The sequence below is a fragment of the Manacus vitellinus genome, unplaced genomic scaffold (assembly GCF_001715985.3).
Source record: "Manacus vitellinus isolate BGI_N305 unplaced genomic scaffold, ASM171598v3 scaffold_2_pilon, whole genome shotgun sequence".
NCBI classification, from domain to species: domain Eukaryota; kingdom Metazoa; phylum Chordata; class Aves; order Passeriformes; family Pipridae; genus Manacus; species Manacus vitellinus.
In genome coordinates, this window is record NW_021940208.1 from 49,155,801 (window position 1) to 49,175,626 (window position 19,826).

General features: G+C 36.3%; 1 protein-coding gene across 4 annotated transcripts in view; it reads right to left on the reverse strand.

The window, feature by feature from the left end:
• Positions 1-19,826, reverse strand: part of FGF14 (fibroblast growth factor 14) — a 391,534-nt gene that overhangs the window by 148,518 nt on the left and 223,190 nt on the right. Inside the window, exon 1 of one of the 4 annotated variants that reach the window (XM_018071444.1) lies at positions 7,862-7,876. The exons of the other annotated variants lie outside the window; for them this stretch is intronic. The gene's annotated coding sequence lies outside the window, so the exon portion shown is untranslated. Of the gene's footprint in view, positions 1-7,861; positions 7,877-19,826 lie in introns of those variants that run through there. 4 annotated transcript variants of the gene reach the window in all.

Genomic DNA, 19,826 nt, shown 5'->3' on the forward strand with positions numbered 1-19,826 from the left:
CAGATTGTGCCAATACAACACACAGTGTGATCTCGCAGGAAAGAGAGCCCAGCTATGGGAGCAACACCAATATTCCATATGTTCAGATTGATGGTGAACACATTAAACAAAAAATAATTTGCTCCCAATGGCAACAAAATTGCCACAATTCCTACATAAACCAGCAAGGTGTCAAAACAGTTCAAGAACCACCTTGTGCCAAATCTCTACATTTTCATGCCTTTGTCAGGACACTCTTTTCAAATATACCAAAAGCCAAAAGAAGCTCCATTTTCTCTCATTTCTAAAGATGGGAAATCTCTCATCTCTTCAATCCTGCCAGATTAGCCTTTCCCTGTTGTGTTCTTGATTTAGGAGGTTGAAATTTTTTGTTTAAAGAAGTGGCATCTGATGATTAAGAAAAGAAGAAAATGTGCATTCTCCCCTTGCTCTACTCTTCCCTCCCATTCCCGGCTCTGTGTAAATACATTAGTTTTTAAATGTTCTGCACATTTCAGTGTTGCTCAAACAACTCTTACAAGACATTGAGAAAAAATACAACCTCCACAGTCCACCCCTCCAACAGTAAAGGTGTTATCTTTGGACATGTGGCTAACAAACACACTACTACTGCTTCCTTTCTTAAAGTACACTTGCTGTAACATTCCTATGTACCACAAACTCTTCACTCCTCCAAGGTTTAATTTGGCCCTCTTTTTGGCAGCTAAATTTGGCAACAAATTTGAGACCCTTTGATGTAGCAACATTTCTATGAAATTCTCTCCGTGTGGTTAGAAACACTGGGAGGTCAGTCACTGGTTGGGGACACTCAGAAGCAGTTATAGCACCAGTATTAATTTTGCTGTTTGTCATGTCCTGCTATCAAGGCCTAAAGGATGTTTACAAATCCTATGAACTATACTACGGACTGTTTAGTTGTAAAAATATGCTGGAAAAATGGAGATTAAGTACCAGGATTTGTTCTGGAATAAAAATGAATACAGCTGATAAAGGTATTTAGGTTGAAAGCAATGCAGCTTGTCAGAAAGAGAGAGTGTTGTAACAAAGTTTTAAGCATAATGTAGAAAAAAACCACATCCATTTCCAAAAGGAAAACTCGTCCTTTTTTTTTTTTTGCCATTGAGCTCTCTAAATAATACTGTCTAATTTTATTTATTTATTTATGTGAAAATGCTTAGCATCCTGTTACTATGGTAACAATTTGCCTTGCTGAGTTAACATCCCCTTGCTGTAGTAATGCTTCCATCTGGCAGTGACAATTTTTTTGCTTGAGTGAAAATTCCCCTAAAGTATAAAAATCAGGCCACTTATTTTTAGAAAGCTGACTGCTCCACCTCCTACTGACTTGCAGAGTCCCAGTCAGAACCTCTGTAAATTCAGTCATGTGATATTGATATCTTAACGAAGGAGATAAGCAACACTGTAAAAAATGATCGAGTTACAAAATTAACCAGTTGTCCTCTTGCCTTTGATGGAGGAAGTTTATTTTTCAATCTTTTTAAAGAGGTGATGTTTTAAAAACCATATACCCCACCTCACCTCCTTTGCTTCACTGAAAATCAGTGGTATCAGGCAGGCGGTAAAATAAACTCAGTCATTAGTAATATGCATTTCAAAAATATCACATGAAGACTAGGAACCCTTCAGTTTCCATGGTAAATCATTTGACTCTAATACACTTAATAAACATGTTTAACATTCCATACTCTGTGGGTCAAATGAAAATAATGTAACCACAATTATTAGGCCAAATAAATAAGGTAAGAATTCAGAGGACTAGCAAAAAAATGGCTATGTACTGACAAGCCAGGTTGGACAGATATACAAGCAAAAGCTCTTTCAATCATGGACCTCCCTCATGTCTACATTTTGACATTTCAGTAACTCTTCTGAATTCTGCTCTAAAGTATAAAATAAGTATTATTTTTCAGTTAGAAATAATGTAAGTGGTATCAAATATTTAATTAAGTCATGCCGTGATTGTATTTTACATATCTAGTATTATAAGTTGGCTGATTAATAAAGGATTCATGCATTAGACGTGTTCTTCAAAATGCATAAAACCAGCTAAATAATTTTTTTGGGTTTTGGGGGGAATACAGGTAACCACCAAACTGATGATAGATCTTAGGATGCATTTTAGAGTTACATATTTAAGTCTTTGGTGTACATGAAGAGTGTAATATAGGACTATATTTTTCTAGATCACTCATCCAAGCATGCGATACTGTTGATTTCTCCCTTCAAAATCCAGAGCATAAGACCAGAGTGTTCTGTCCTGCTCTCTGTAGTGAACATATGTCAGGCTACTTTATATGCAAAAAATTGCTTTCCATGTGTGTTCACATACAGACAAATCTCCACCTCAGTGATGGGGGTTTTGTCCCTGAAAGTAAATGTTATCAGGGAAAAAAAAAAGGAATTGACAGTAGCGTCTTACGTGGCATTTGAAAACAGTGGAGAGAGCACCATGTAGTTTGACCAGAAACATATTGATGGAAGAAATGGGAGAGCTGAGAGACTGCAATAACTTTTAAATTCTAGGTCAGTTCTGTAGGGTTTGAATTCATTGTAGAACACATATGTTTTAAACTGAGAATATTTAATGTGAACAATTGAGAAAGAATCTGAAAAATAACCCCAAAATATTGAGTCCTGTGTTGCAGAGCATCAAACAACCCATATTTCTGAGTGAGAAGTTACCTTAGGGAAATGACTGGTTATCTTTAATGATTCAACATCTCTTGGGTTGGGGGTTTCAATACAACTTCCGAACTGCAATTTTACAAAATCTTGTTTTGTTTTGTTTTTCACATTACTGCAAGCTTCCCTTCTTTCACAATGGACTATTCTTTGGGGGGGTTATTTTATACTATTGAAGAAACATGCTGCCAATTTATTAAACATGAGATAAACTGTTTTTTGAAAAGATTGAGGGGAAAATTCACCATTAAAAATCTAGTTTCACTTCTTAAAGGAGGCTAGCATGTGTAAGATAACTTTGGAAAGGTTATAGTCTGTGAGGAATACCACTACCAATTTTCTGACCAGAAAACAAAATGATAGCATGGAGTTCCTTAAGCAAAAGGATAATGCCCAATATTTTTATATTTTTCTTTATAAAGTAAAGAAATCTAACTTTTATTGAAAATCATTAATCCCTCTTTGTGTTACATACCATTATAAAGTGCATAGTTCTTTTCTTTGGGGAAAAGGTGATCTGTTGAAAAGAGAAACATTGCTTTCTCCAATATCTTTTATAGAGAAAATTTAATACACATATTTACAGTGCAGAAGAATTCATAAAAGTCACAAGAACAAAACTAGTAGAATTCTCAGAGCTACATATTTCTTGAATGGATATGTGAAAAAAATAATTTAGCATACCTTAGCCATAAGCATGGTGCTAAGACAGGCATCTAACACTGCTCAGATGGTTAGGAAGGATCAGCTTCTGATAGGCCCAGTCTCTCCACTGAGCATGAATAAGTAGCCCTATATCTTAGTGAGGCTAAAGGGAGGCAGGTTGAATCATCACCCTGCTTGTCATCTCCAGCGCTGCTGTGCAGGTCAGACACAGCTTCAATAAAGTCAGCAGTGCTGTAACATGAAGGAAGCAATAGCACGAACACAATCTTCTGGTTTTGCTTTTGGTTTCGTTTTTTTTTAGGAGAATTAGACTGGAGTTATTTCAAAGATTTGAAGAATCATAGAATGATTTGGGTTTGCTCGCACATGTGCTACAGGTTTGCCTCACTTCAAACTCAGGAAAGCTAATATTTTGGTGATTCCACTTCCTTGGGAAGTAGTTGCATAAGAAGGCTGTTTCTTTTCAGCTGATGTCTATTTTGTTTGGACATCAAGTCCATGACTAACAATTTTTGCTTCACAGTACTTCCAGAATGCTATCTCAGAATTTAGCAAGAGAAATCTCTTCTCTTACTACTGCTAATGAGAATTATAAATAGTTTGAAACAAGGAGAAAAAAATATCAGAAACAGAGGACACCAGAAATTATTTTAAAGGCAACAATGGTTCTATTCATGGTAAAGTAAATATACTTGGCATAAAACAAGAAACTTGTGAGCTATAGGTCAAAGAAAGCCAGCCAAAAGTGTACACCAGCTGAAAAATAAACAGACATCAACACAGAACTACTATTAATCTGATTTGTTACACCTGAATAGTAGTTTTCAGGTGTAATTGAAGCAATTCAAACCTTAACATCTTTCTAATTTACATTGTAAAAATTCAATATGACTGAAGAACAAGAATTTTTTATATATATGAAACTTCATACTCTAAGAACCCAGTCTCAAAGTCTACACTTCAGTATTCTTAAGTGTTCTATTTCATTATTTATAACAGAAAACCTACAAAAATCTGGCAAATGACAGAAAATACACCCACGCACCTGCTACTAAGTATTTATTCATGCTCATAGGAAAGCTTAAAAAGGTTTTATATTCTTAGCAAATTATGCATCTACTTCATCACATTAGGAGGATTGTTGCTAACCTTTTTTGCAGGAAACAGCAAATACAAGACTGACATGCTGCACCATATATCTTTCATCCACAATTCAGCCAAAATGGATACTGGTGTCTTCACTGCTAAAGAAGATTTCTAGGTGCTGCAGAGATACCATGCAACATACCACAGGTGCCACTCTTCCTCTCCACTCCAAGTGGTAAAAGAATCACTATTCCACACTCATTCCCATTAAAATATCTTTCATCCACAGCACCGAGATAAAGATATTATGCATCTGAATAACCTGCAGGTGGTGGCCCCCACACTATAAGACAAGAAAAACTCTTGAAACTATAATGGACAGTCTTCTAGACTGCATAGAGAGAAGGTTTTTTTATGATTATGCAGATGAATCACAATTCCATTAAAAAAAAAAAAAAGAAAAAAGGCAAACCCCTCTGCACCCAGCTTAAATAGAACTTAATCCACAGTAATTATTCATCCTTTTGAAACTTTTAAAGTGCCATTTTTCTTGACGTCTTAGTAGCCCATGCACTTTCTGCCAAACAGATAGCTCTATTCAATGTGTCATGTCTATGCAATAAAGTTATCATGAAAATTAATGGTAATGTTATGAATCTCAGAATAAAAGCAATTAACTTTTTTTTTTCCAAATGCCAACAGCACAAAACCTCTACATCTTAATTAGTTCGCTATCATCTTACTTCGTATTTTTCCACAACATGCAGTTATTATTTAAATAAAATACACTTTGGGGACTCATTTTCCATCATGATAAAGTAGTTTTGCTCCATGTTGACAACATGAATTTAGGTTTTACCCTAGTCTGGGAAGAATTCCTCCACCAAAAGGCTGTATTTTCTTGCAGTTGGTTTGTGTGGCTGTTTCTTAGTAGCAGGGAAGCTAAAAGGGTGGCTTCTGTGAGAAGCTGCTAGAAGCTTCCTCCATGTCCAACAGAACCAATGTCAGTCAGCTCCAGGATGGACCCATCACTGGCCAAGGTTGAGGTTGGGCTAACTAGAAATGATGGTAACACTTGTGTGATAACATTTTTCAGAAATTTAACTCAATTTTTTTAAAAAGTTGTTGCATGGATGTAATTGGAGTTAATGGGAGTGCAAACACCCACCTGCAGCCCATGGAGGAGACCCACGCCAGAGCAAGCGGATGCCTGAAGGAGGCTGTGAACCTGTGGGAAGCCCATGCTGGAGCAAGGCCCTGGAAGGGATGTGTTGACCCAGGGAGAGAGGAACTCAAGGCACAGCAGGTTTTCCTGGTAGGAGTTATGATCCTGGGGGAACCAACACTGGAGCAGGCTGTGCTGAAGGACTGCACCCCATGGAAAAGTGACCTGCATTGAAACAGTTCATGAAGAACTGTTACCCATGGGATGGAAGCACACTGGAGAAGTTCATGGAGGACTGTCTCCTGTGGGAGGGACCCCACATGGAACAGGGGAAGGACTCTTATGCTTGAGCAGCAGCAGGAACAACCTGTGATGAACTGACCATAATCCCCCTTCCCTGTCTCCCTGTGATGCTGGAGGGGAAGGAGGTAAAGCCAGGGAAGGAGGGAGGGATGGGAGGAAGTTGTTTTTAAATTTGTTTTACTTATCATTCTCCTACTCTTATTTGATTAAAAATATATGTAATTAATATCTCCAAGCTGAGTATGTTTTGCCTGTGACAGTATCCACTGAGTGATTACTCCTGGTCCTTATATCAACCCATGAACCCTCTGGTATATTTTCTCTTCCCCTGTCCAGCTGCACAGGGGAGTGATAGAGTGGCTTTGGTGGGTGCCTGGCATCCAGCCAGGGTCTATCCAGTACATTCCTTTTAAATGGACCAAGCACAGACAGATCATACAAAATCCCTTTGTTTCTAGTCCCACAATAGAAAGAAAAGAATTATCTTGATCATAGGCATCATGTCAGCCCATAAACAACACCACCATGCTGAGGATTAAAGTAATCCATCATAACATTTTTTTCTGACAGGAAAAAAACCAAAATTATATTTTACTAAATAACAAACAGATGAAGTTTATTCTACCTTTTCCATTTACTTTCTTGACACACACTCTGTGCAGATCAGTTAATGTACAGAATGTCATTCCTCAAGTGCTGTTACCAAGAGAAGTGCAGATTCAGTATTCTATCAAGAATTTACTGTGTTTTGTTCTTGTTTTCAACTGAAATGGAAAAGCTTTCCCATCATCATGGCAAATACAAATGCAGCTTTTGTTTCCTAATTATCATGGCTATTTAGACCTTGAAAATATGACTTGTTTTTGCTGTAGCTGTACTGTGCAGATCTTAGGGGTGTCATAGAAACTAGGAATGATTCACTGAGAAGACATGTTCAGTCAATACTTAACCAGCAGCCCACAACAACAAAAAGAAAAATTGGTTACTGAAGATGGTAACTCTTGCAACAAGTTTTTGACACATCATTTGCTTTTCTCTACTCCTCTTAATAACTGAATTCAGTAAAGCATTTTCCCTGTTATTTTTTGTACTACAGCTATGATGCTTTATGTATCTCTCTGATAAACTGTCAATTTGTACCTTTTTAACAAGAGAGCAGAAGTGAGAGCTTTATGATAGAAAAAAAGAATCAACCAACCAACCAACCAAAAAAACCCCAAAGCCCAAACCAAAGGACAATGACTTTTGAGTAACTTGTATGCTTTTGAGAGAAATCTTCAAACAGTACAAAACATGATATTTTGAAAGTGCTGTCCTACCCTTAGAAATAATACATCTTCTTTATCTAATAGTAATCTTCCCCTTTATTTTACAAGAAAGTTCCCTCTAACATCTAGGTAGTCTGTGCTATGCACAACTGGGTACCATCTCCTTGTGTCATTCAAACTAATTAAGATTCTGCAACTAGAATTTAAGTTTACAGATGAAACTTGACCCAAAAATCAGGCAGTTCTGTATCAGTTCTACAGCATTAGATTTTCAAAAAGTTATCACACTCTATGCATGTAGCTGATTTTAGTTGAAATAGAAGGATGATTACTCTTTCCCCATTGCAGCTATTTTCTCCAAAATTCCACGCACAGCAGCTTGTTAAATATTTTTAAACATAATGGATAACTGGAGGACTTCAGATGTCACAATGGGATATAGAACTCCGTCAGTTTAAGTTCAGTCACACTGTGTCCTATGTGTTGTATGTAATATTTAATTTATATTCTTTCTTAAAATGCTTCAGCTATTTAACTAACAAAACCTGGGAAGATGTGCTGTTTTTATAAAAAGCAGCAAATAGTACAAGGCATCATCATATGATTGAGCAAATTCTGTGTTAAGATTGGTAGGAAGGGAGAGACAAAGGAGAAAGGGAAAATTACATACCACTATTTGTGTTTGTTGTAGTCCTCCCTCTTCTTCCACCCTACAAAACAAGATCCCATACAGCAAGCGTTATCTACCTACTAGGAAGCAGGAGGCAAAAAGACTGTCAATCACAGGGGTATTACATACAGTAAACTTTCACCCTTTCTCCCCCTTGCAGTCATTAAAAAAAAATATATGAGAAACTTTGTAGAATTAGGAAATATACTACTATGGAGAAAGTCAGTATAATGTGAATAGGGGAAAGAGGGAGGAAGATAGGATGGTAGAAAACAAGACTATGACAATCACTAGTAAGTAATTTAGAGCTTTGTGCTTCCTATCTCCTCCCATCCTACAAAACAAGATTCCATACAACAAGCAGAAGTGGTAAGAAATGAAATTTGGTGAAAGGATCCTCTTAATTGCCAGCCTGAAGAATTCTTCAATCAAATCATCCAGCTTAAGCAATAAGTCATGATAACAATAGTGGCAAGGACTGTATCAAGGATCAAATCTCAGCTTTGTATATAGCAGATATTGCTGCCTCAGTCCTTTGGTCTAGAAGATTAAAACACTTCCAATGGGCTGCTCATGAACAAGTATACAGCTAAGGTTTTTCTGTACCCCATGGAGTATCTCCATAGCACTATTTATTTGCAGTATTACTTTCTCATAGAATAAAACAGATCTCTTCTTGATGTGAGCATGGTCAAGGTCATGGTCAAGGAAGATGCAAGTTCATCTGATGGCTCTTAAGAAAACCCAGAGGTATAGTAATTAATATTTAATGCTGAAAATTGAAAGAGACAAACACACACTGCACAAACAACTTTATCTGGAAGTAGTCAGTTCAGAAAAATAATGAATTCTGACTCCAGTGGTTGTTTGTATAGAAGTAAATTATAGGGCTTAAAGAAACTCACAATGAAAATTCTGGAATAACCAAGTTTTGAAATAAGACATATCCTTTCCTTACTGTCTGACAGATTGTATCTTGAATAAACCAGGTACAGAAACTTCTTGAGCACTAAGAAGTGTTTTTTGATGATCTTACTGGACAGAGGAATTAACACCCAATAACTTCAGAGATCACTTGATAACAAAACTATCCTAAAATAAGACAGCTCAACAAGTGTAAAACAGCTTCAAGGCTTAAAAATATAAAGAGACACTGATGTTGTAATTATAAGACAAATATGATTCAATGACTACCAGAGTAAAGTAGATTGTAGGTAAATTCAAGAAGATTGAAAGAATAATTGTTGAAATACATACATTACTGCAGCAGGTTATTGTACTGCTTTTACACACATTTAAGTAGGTAACTAATCCAAAGGGGAAATAGAGCGGGAGTTAGTTACTCATGCAATAACTGGTCAAATGTTACAACAGGACAAGCTTGAAAAACTAAGTTTCCTGACTCCTTAAACACATATGTCTTCTAACTGCTGTACATTTTAAAATAATTGTTACGCTACTGGGAAGCCTGCATACTCTAGAGAGTGATTTTTTTTTATAATGAACTTTATAAAAAATTTACCTACCCAAGATGCAAAGTTCTGAAAATATAAAAGTTAAAATTCTTCAACTCCTTTTGAACTCTCCTTTAGAACAATAAAATTAAGTCATGGGGAGAAGAGAGAGCAAGAGGGAACAGCAGTATGATAGAAGAAGCAAAATCCAAGAGAAGACAAATAAATTTTTTCCAACAGTAAACTCAACAGAAGCAAACTTTGAAGGCAGGTTGAAGATTAAACAAGTCAATTTAAAAAAAACAAACAAACAACTCAGAATCAGAGAAACTGTGAGAAAACAGAAATGCACTGTCAGTCCTGGGGAACAGAACAATTAAAATAGATAGAAAGCAAAATAAATTAGCTATTTTCCCTGTTGTAGCTACAGCAGAATTTATAAACTTCAATTTTCAGGTAGAAAAGAGAAGATAATTGTCGATGACACTCAAGAAAACTGCAAAGTCACGGGTGACAAGAAAACAAGAGAATGCACTACCACCGGATGACCCACCAGATTAGGGAAGACAACACAAACTGGATCTCATAGCTAGTGCACACAGGCTAGTGGTACAGCCATTCTAATATCCAGCAACTTCTGGTTTCCCAAATATTCTATTTTTGTCCGCATTACCTGAACTAGAACCTTCAACCAGGCTCAAAGGATCTTTTTACAAGGGCATGCAGTGAAAGGCAAGGGAGAATGGCATTAAACAGAAAGAGGGCAGGTTTAGATCGGATACGAGGAAGAAACTATTCACTGTGAGCGTGGTGAGGCACTGGAATGTTTTGCCCAAAGGAGTTGTGGATCCTTCACTCCTGGACGTGTTCAAGGCCAGGTTGGATGATGCTTTCAGCAACCTGGTCTAGTGGAAGGTGTCCCTGCCTGTGGCAGGGGGGATTGGAACTAGAGAATCTTTAAGCTTCCTTCCAACCCAAACTGTTCTATATTCTATGATTCTATTATGATCTTGCTATAACAGATCCAGAGGACACAAAACCTCTGCCATCATACCTACAGAAATGTTTTCCACAGGAGAAAGGCAGAAATTCCAACAAGGAATTGGAAGGAACCCCAAGCATGAGGCTGCACTTCTGCCTTTTTGGCTGTGGAGGCTGTTTTGATGCTACAGTTTCCTTGAGTTCCACTCAAGTCCTGCTTATACACATCAGCCACTGAAGACAGAGGATACAGAGGATAGCAGGCTTGGATTTCTCATATGAGTTCAAACTCTGCTTCTTTAACCACTTTTTATTCAGCAACATTATCCTAATAGACCCAGCAGTCAGATTACATCATCGTTGAATGCAGTTTGCTGTCAGATACACACTGCTTGCCCAGATAAATTGGAGAAAAGCCTGCACAGAGTACATAGTACAGAATACCCAAAGAGGCCCAAATCTCACTGCACAGTTCTGGTAATGTGAGCATAATGCTCTTAGGCCTGCAAATTTAGTCATCTGAATTTCAAATAATATATTAGATTTTCTCACCAAAAACACCTTAATGATGCCATGAGAATCAGAAAGCACCGTAAGAGATGTCATTCACCTGTGGTGTCCGGAAGATCCTTTGGAATGAAAAGTTTTCAAAAAAAATATATAAGAAATTCCTATGGTGCAAAATTTGTTCTTTAGCAAAAATCATCAAAACATTGATTTGAATAAAGAATATTTTGACTGACATGAAATAAATAAATTTTTATCATTCTTCTCTTTCAGAAAAAAATGTTTGATCTTAACCAGCTTTACTAAAGTTGCAGAACTTTTCATGGTTTGCAGTGGTTTCCTTACACAAAAGATATAACATGTTGCAAATAGCTGTTGAAATACTGTACTCAATCAAAATCTGAAATGGCCATTTCTTTTGTGGTAAATATCCTAGAGGTTTTTGAAAATTCATCTAAAATTCTCTAGACAGATTTCTTTTTCCTCAGAAGAAAACTCTCCCATTTCTCCTACCATCCTGCAAAGCAATTGTGTTTTTTTGGTAAAGTTTTGTATCCATATAAATGTCACTATGTGAACAACAGGTCCCACTGGTCCAAGCAGCAACCAGCCATAATGCTGGATCAGAAGCAGGCAGTACAGGAAAAAAAAGAGCAAAGAAGCTATTTCTGCAGAAAGGGACAGCATTTTCTAGCTGGACATGCTCTGTTTAGCAAGTGGTGAATGGGCAAAGAATAAAGAGTATGAACTGAATGTCTATGAAAAAAAAGAGAATGACTTAATAATAATAAGAACAGTTCCAAAAAGACCACCTTTTGGTCAGTGGAGATGAAGGACAGTTTTATCGATTGTAAAGAATGCATCAGCTGCCCTAATACTTGGGGGGAAAATACAAAGGAAAAAAAGCCAAGGATCATACAAGGGCAAAACAAGGCTGCTGAGGGATCATTTAATGATTTCGCACACGCAAAAAAAGGTAGAAATGGAAATGTCCCCCAAAATCTGAAAAGACACTGCATCCAGCTATATCTGCAGCCTGAATTTTAGCATAAGCTCAAGCAGAAGACATGCACCTGCAAATAGTATTCAAATACTGGAAGTTCCGGTTTTCTTGAAAGTCTGTTTGGCAAAGAAGGGGAAAAGATTTTTAAAAATAGAAAATAAAAAGGAAAAAACTACCAAAAAACAACCAGTGATGCCTAGAACATTGAGAAGTAGAATGAGGAAATGAGGAAGTTGCAACTAAACCAACTCTGCTCTTCCAGGAAGTCAGTGATATTAGATATTTCTGTGACAACATGCAGTGCTAAGAACTAGTACAATATAATTTTCACATTTCTGCAAGAGACAGGCAACCTGTGACATGTGGGCCAATAAAGCTGACAAAAGTTTGAATATGATTTTTTCCCTTAGATATCTTTAGGGCATGTACAAAAAGAGATATATCTCATGCCTGAGCACCCAGTTGTCCTTTGGAAACTAAAGCCTTGGACTCAAAGCACAAGTATTAAGAGAGTCAGTGAGCTAAGGTACCATGAAGCTGAATTTTTTATACCTCCACTATTACATTTTCTTTCTGTTTCCTCATTTCAAATTGATGGAGTTATATTGCTTGTTGTATGGAAGGTTATTTTGTGGGCAACGATAAGAAGCAACATATGAAAATAAAATTAAGATGAAGGCTGAAAAATAGGACAAAAATTTCTTTGGATGAGGTTCATCTATCTCTGAAAGATGAGCATAGATATCAGTATTGTAATCACCACACAACGGCAGCATCTTAGATGGTGGAGGTGTAAGAAAGGCAGGAAAAAAGGAAGAAACTATCTACTAGATGAGAGTGCAGAATTCAGTTTTTAGGTCTTTACTCCTATAAAAATACTGGTCAAAAAAAGTGGAAAAAAAAAATTTATAATAATGGCATTTATTAAATGAAGAAGACCAGACGTTTTCCACACATTTCAGATGGGCATGTAAACAACCTTCACAAGACAACACAATTTTGTTTCTCTAGAGTCTTTTAATTTTTTAATTGTCATCCTTAAGGAGAAAATAATGGTGAATAGATTCTGGGCTGGTGGTTTATTGTTTGTGTCAGTTATGTTTATGTACTAGATAGCTCCTATAAATGCACACATTGGAGCATACAGTGCACCATAGGCATTTCATCATTGTTTTGAAAAGTAACTAACCTTTTCTGGCCCAACAGCCTTCACAGCACAACCAAAGTTATTATACATACACATAACAGCTCAAAAATTACAATATAATTAATAATAATTCTCTAGTCACAACAGTTGATCACTCACTGTGCTGTAGACAGACAATGAGTCAACAAAATACCAGCTGTAAAAATGCAGCCATATAATTGACTTTATTTTATTTATAAATGAGCACCTTTTGCTGTCTTAAATTTGCTTCATAAACAATCACAGTTTGATAATACCAAACTAATGGTTTTAAGCCATTTTTACAGTAAGACAATTACATACAAGGTGTTTTGGGGAAAAAAAGAAGATAGCATGAATTTCATGGGATATAAGCACTGAAGTTAAGTGCAGGTCTTGTGGGATATGATTATGGGGACTGAAGGAAAACCAGAAAATCAGAAAAAAACCAAAATTACTCTACCAGGCTCATCCAAGAAATATTAGAATAACACCATATGACAACTAACTTCCTTTATAGTTCCTACACTGACACATTTAAGAGAGATGTTACTCCTCAGTTGCATGAAAGCAAGAGCATGAGAATCCACTTTGCTTGCTCTCAGTTTTTACAGCACACAGTGGATTTCTGCTATAACTGGGTCTCTGTAATACTACTGCAGTACAAGTAACAGGTCTAACTATCCAATCTTTGTGCAAAGCTATTCAGTAGTGCCTGTTGTCCATCACTTATTTGAAAGGACTACTTGATTCTTTAATTCCACTCCAAGATAAAGACACTTATTTGTAATATTTTGATTTTCCAGCCATATAAACATATTTTTTTTGTGTGTTTGAAAATACACAATGAATGACACCATTTCTGATGTAAAGCAGTAATCTAACTGTGAATCTGATAAAATAATTACAATAATACCCTCAAATTTCAGTGAATAGCGTACAATGGGCATCACAAAAGACAAGCTAAAATCCTCTAGAAAACAGATGAAAAAAACTTTTATAAAAGAGAAAGGCAGGAACATGTGATGAAAAGATAGAGCTCCTGTAAGTTTTACATCAAAGTCAAGAGGACTGATGAGAAGATACCCAACCTGGAGGAGAAAGTGTTATTCCCTTGCTATCCTCGTGTAATTATACTAGCTGAACCCTATATGAACAGGGTGAGGAAGCATACTTGGAGGAGAGAAAAGGATTGGAGACAACAGAATAAGAAAAAAACACGTGCTTGTGTGTGTGTGTCTGTATGTGCGTGTGTGTGAGGAGGAGACTAACATCAGAAAAAAGTAAATTAGAAGACAATTAATACATGAAGGAAGCAGGCATTTAAGAGAGATTATAATTAGTCTTAAAAAGAAGAAATACATAGAAGAAACATCCACACAGTAAGTAGACTACAGATAAATAAATGATACTTCAACATCTTTCTAGAAATCTCAGTTTTCTGTAGATCTCAACAGCACACTATCCTGACTGCCTAAAACGGTTTTAGAACCTATAAAAAATATACAATACATGTATGTGTTTAGATACAGCAATTAAATGGTTAACATTGCAGAATTGTGTTTGAATCCTGAGGTCTTTCTGTATGCTATGATAATTCTCTCAAACATACAAGAAATGGGCTGTTTTTAAACTAGCTACCCTTTCCAATCACTAGAATAGGAGCTGAGTTGACTTACATCAGTTTTAGAAGTGTTGATTTTAATCCCTCAGTGCATTGCTTGCTATACTTTTTCTTTAAAGTATATTAAATGCTGAAGTAATAAAACATTAAGTTCGGCTATAACAGCTTGAATCCAGAGCTGACATTTTTTCCAGTCTGCATATCAGATGGCTCTTGAGTGTGGTACCTAACCTGCGTCAGCAATTATTATGGGTCCAGCATGTTGTGCAGAATGACAAAGACCTTGTTTATTTAATAATCTATTTTATTTTAAAAGTCTTGGTTCAACCTTCTACTAAAAAAAAAAATCTCAAGAATGGGTTCAAAAGGAAAGAAAAAAAAATTATACACTCCATGGAAAATGAAATATTTACCTGCCTTTTGTACCTTTTAAAGCCTCTTCTTTTTATGGTAAATATGATTCACCCTTTGTAAGTTGTCGTAACTTGCCACATATTTTTATGATTACAGACTAGATTTGTGCACATTCATTTAGTCCTGCTATAGTTTTCCAATGAGAATAAATGAACACTGACCTATCTTCTCTACATGTTAATCTGAAGAAAAAAAGCCATTAGGAAACGCTTCATGGATGATTTTTCTAATTGCCCAGCTTCCACTCAGGTACCTAAAAAAGATTTTCCAAAATGCTTAGCATCAGACATATTTAGCATCTTCAAAAAAAGCTGATGTCTTATTTTGATAGCTAGATAAGATTGGAGTACTTTGCCAGTGTTTTAGAAAAAGAAAAATCTAGTTTAGGATACTTAATCTTCTTACACTGACACCAGGTGAAAATTTCCTTAACAGTACTGGAGTTAATTTGGACCTGAAATATATTTCCAGCATTATGACCTCTGCAAACATTGTAAGGGGAAAAAAGATATAGACTGCTACATAGACAGAAGGACAGTATAAGACATAATCAAATTAAGATGCAAAGCAAGAGTCTGCTAGCTTAAATGTACTCAGAGCTTCTGAAATAAAAAGTATGTTTACCAAGTGAATAAAGCAGGATGGTTTCTAATATGTACAACAAAAGACTCATCTGGGTTAAATACTTTATTACCCTAGTCTGATTGAAGATTTCAATTTCATAACCAGCTCCCCTTCAAAAAAGTATAATTTAATCTGGCTTCACATCCCACTATTTAATATTTCACAGAAAAAATTTTGAATGGATTTCCACCTCAAAGAGTCAAAATTTCTTAACGAGTAATGCAAACCCAACAGAATTGGGTTTCACATCGCTCAACATAGTAATTGTAAATGTGATAAACTTGCTGCAGCAAAGCTGCCCAAAGGCAGGCTATCCGTATTCTCACAAATGAGCCCCAAGATGTATGTGATCCTCCCTGGCCTGTAACGCTGCTCCTGCAAACCTGCCTATCATTAGGCAATGGATGACATCTGTAAACATCTGGAAATGGCACAGTTCAGCATCCCTATGAGCTGAATTGTGTATGCAGTGTGTGCTTTCCCTCCTACTTCTCACATTGTTTATATACCGGGTAACATGAATACTGTTCATGACTTGTCACTGTTCATCACGAGCTTCTGAAACCAACAGTGTCTCCTCACAGTCCATTCGTGGAGGTTTCTCAGAGGAGCAGAAGACAAATGTTTTTAAGGATGACAGTCATCTCCATTCTTGACCTAATGCCTGACAGCAAGAGAAATCCTAGGTTACGCTGCTCACAGCCTCCTTCAAATTTCTGCAGGTGACCAATACTCCATTGGCATGGGAAAAAAATCCATTATTCTGCTCAAATGTGCAAATTTATGGAGAATGATATGGAATATTCTGACCCTGGTAAGGACTCAAGGTTGGATTTAGTCCATCATTATGTGATCTCCAGAGAGGAAAATTAAACTCTGAACAAAGCAGTTCAAGGGAAGCAGCACTGGGTACTGCCTGGAAGAGGATATGCACTTTGTAGATCAAGGAGTCAGGTCCTGCAAATTGAAGACTTCCCTGCAATATCTGTAGGGCTCTAAACACATCTCAAGATAGTGAGTTGTTGGAGTTCAATTAAAAGAAATATCTGAAAGTCTTAGCTGGTTTAGAAAATAACATCACTTCTTCTGTTTTGCCATTTGCATCTCAAAAGATATAAAGTAACCTGAAAAAAAAATTCTACAGTTCAAAAAGGAAAATGCCTAATTTAATAACACCAACATCTCAGTCACATGAACAGGAATATAGTACCTGAAAAACCATAAGTCAGATGTCTTCCACTTTATAGGTGATTAATTCACAAAAAATAAATATTGTGCAAATAAATACAAATGAACTCTTGCTGCCTTTGAGTGATCTGATTGTAATCCATCAATTACATACACATTCATAAGACCTAGGAACTTATTTCTGTAACATGAAGTCACACTAAATCCAACACTGCAACTTAGGAGAAGAGTAATATCATCACTGAAGTACAGCTGAGAATTTTAGCTAATGTCTTAAATTCTAAATCTCACCGCCACCACCACCCCCTGCTGATTCAAAGGAACCTTTTCTGTACTTACACATATGCAAGGAGTTATAGGACGATACAGATTGAAGAAGGTTCACATCACAAATCCTGGATGGATATTCAGTGTCTATCATCACAGTTAAAATATAACTATTAAGAAAATCAAAAGGGAGCAGACCTGATAATTTTGAAAAAAATGCATCTAGATTTTATAGAATTAATGATCATATTCAGTGGTAAATTTAAGACAATAAATGAGCTAGGGCTTTTTTCCAACCAGTATTTCAACTTAATGAATAGCTTGCACAACAAGTCATGGCTACAGTACATTTTCTTCTTTAAGCACTTTTAATAATACAGTGTAAAATATAGTGAAATTATTCTCTTGTAAACTCTGGTTAACAGAAAGCTACCAAATTCTACCCAGTTATTAATTTTTCACTAAACCCTGTATGAAGTTAAGGTTTCCAAATCTTACTGAAGTTTTCTCATACTGTTAGGAAATTCTTTAATAATATTAAAGAGGTTTACTAAAAAAATAATAGAATAAAATAGAAAAGTGATAAGATCTTCCTCTTCACAGAGAAAATGTCCGTCTGATTTGGCATAGGAGGAGCGACAAATAAGCTGTTCCTGAATTGAGGCAAGAGGAAATCAGCTGTTGTTGACACAGAGGAATGATGCTGCCATACTTCAAGGAGACTGTATGTGCAAGAATGCTGAACCTTCTGCACATGGTGTTCTAACACGGGACAAATTCAGCCCACTGTGAAACCACATGTTAAGTCACTTGAAGCTTGTGAATACAACTTCAACCTCATAAAAACTCTTCTATGGGATTTCTGAAGCCAGTAGGTCTTCAGCAGCTTGTCAAACAATTTTTTTTTTATTAATGTCAACCAGAAGAACTTACTGTTTGTGTTTCTCACTATGCTAAGAATGGTTTACAGTTCAATGTCAAGGAGTATTCACAAAATATTCAGCTTTCATAACTGCTCTCTTCCTTACTTGGGCTTGAATTCATCCTAGCAAGACATTCTCTTCAACAAAATCTACCCAAATGAAGACTGGAAGTGATACCTGCTTATGTTTTCATGTAAAGCACTTCTCAATCCCATTTCCCAAAAATCTCAACTAGACTAAATCCAAGAGACTTTATTATCTGTAAAAATTCTTCCCATTGATTAAAGCTTAAAGAGTTCTTCTTTCCATGAAAAGCAAAAATACAAGGTATTAAATGAAAATATATAATTTTACTATAGATGGAATCAATTTACTGCAGAGTGAAAGAAACCCAGGTGATATAAATTTACTATTATGAGAAGAAAGAGAACACGAATATTAAGTCATTCATTTTGGTCAAAACATACGATAAAAACAAGACATGTCTACAACTATGCTACTCCCCACACATGAAAATTAGCAACCACAAAAAAATAGAAGAAATTAAAAATGTTCTTCTCATAAGAACATTTATTTTATATGCTATAAAGACATACTACTGGTACAATTCATCAAGTGTCCACCATCCAAAGTCGTTTGGGGGAAAGATACCGTTATCAAGTCTGAAATTTTGAGGAGGTAAAAATAAGAGTTCAAGGAGTCCAACAAGTCAGATACATTTCTGTGTAGCAGCAGCACATGAGTAGCACTCCTGAATATCTTCCAGAATACAAAATCATTAATCACTACTAATAAGGGTAAATTTTGCATCCCTGTACATTCCTTTAAAACTTTGTCTCCAAAATCCAGTATGAGCTACCTTGCAGCTGGGGGGACCACACTCTAAGAACAACCTTCACAGCAAAATGATCTGAGTTCTTCTTTGCCCTCCAGGGCTTTACCCATGTCTCCTTCATTGTCCTAATAGACCAGCAGTTATCAGATGGTTTTGCTCACCCAGCACTTCACCCCAATGCTACTTAGGGTCAAGTAAAGAACCAGTAAGAGGCACAAGGACAACAGAAATCAGACCTATCAGCGTCGACCCAATCTGGGATCCTCGACACAGCTTTTATGCATATCACTATCAGGATTTTTCCCCTCTCCAGTGATGGAGAGTTAACAGAGATGCAGGAATAGTACCTTTATTAACAGGTATTTGTTGATTGTTGACAAATGGTACAAGATAAATGACGTATTAAAGCTCTTTACTCAGTTATCACTGGATTTTTTTTTTGTGATGGGGAGAGGATACAACTATTGCCCCTTTTGCTTTCTTCATAAATCCCTTTCTTTTCATTCTTCCATCATTTTATAGCTTTTCCGTCTTCTTGACTAAGTTTATCAACCTATTTCTTATTCCCCTTTCTCCCCTCCCACAGACGTGGTTTTTTCAGTCTTTAAATCTCTCCTAGAAATCAGAGCTGGAAAGGCAACTCTGAAGATGCCCAGCAAGTTGAGTCAAAATAGCAACACTAACCTGACAACTTTGGCCCATCAAAAGATTTCACAGAGGACGTTCATGTTTAAGTAAAATATTTAAGATATATATCATTGTGGAGACAGTAGATATGCTCCCTGTTTTTGGCTGTAACTCTGTGTTGTGCCATGAATTGGACCCTTCAGGTGGGAAACCTGAACATTAAATAAATGAATAATTTGAGGTTTTATTTTTAAATTAAAATCAATGAAGAATTTAGTACCCTTTCAGTAAACAGGGATTTGATTTTCTTAAAAATTTTACATTTTAAAACTATTTGATTTTTCTAACTTTCC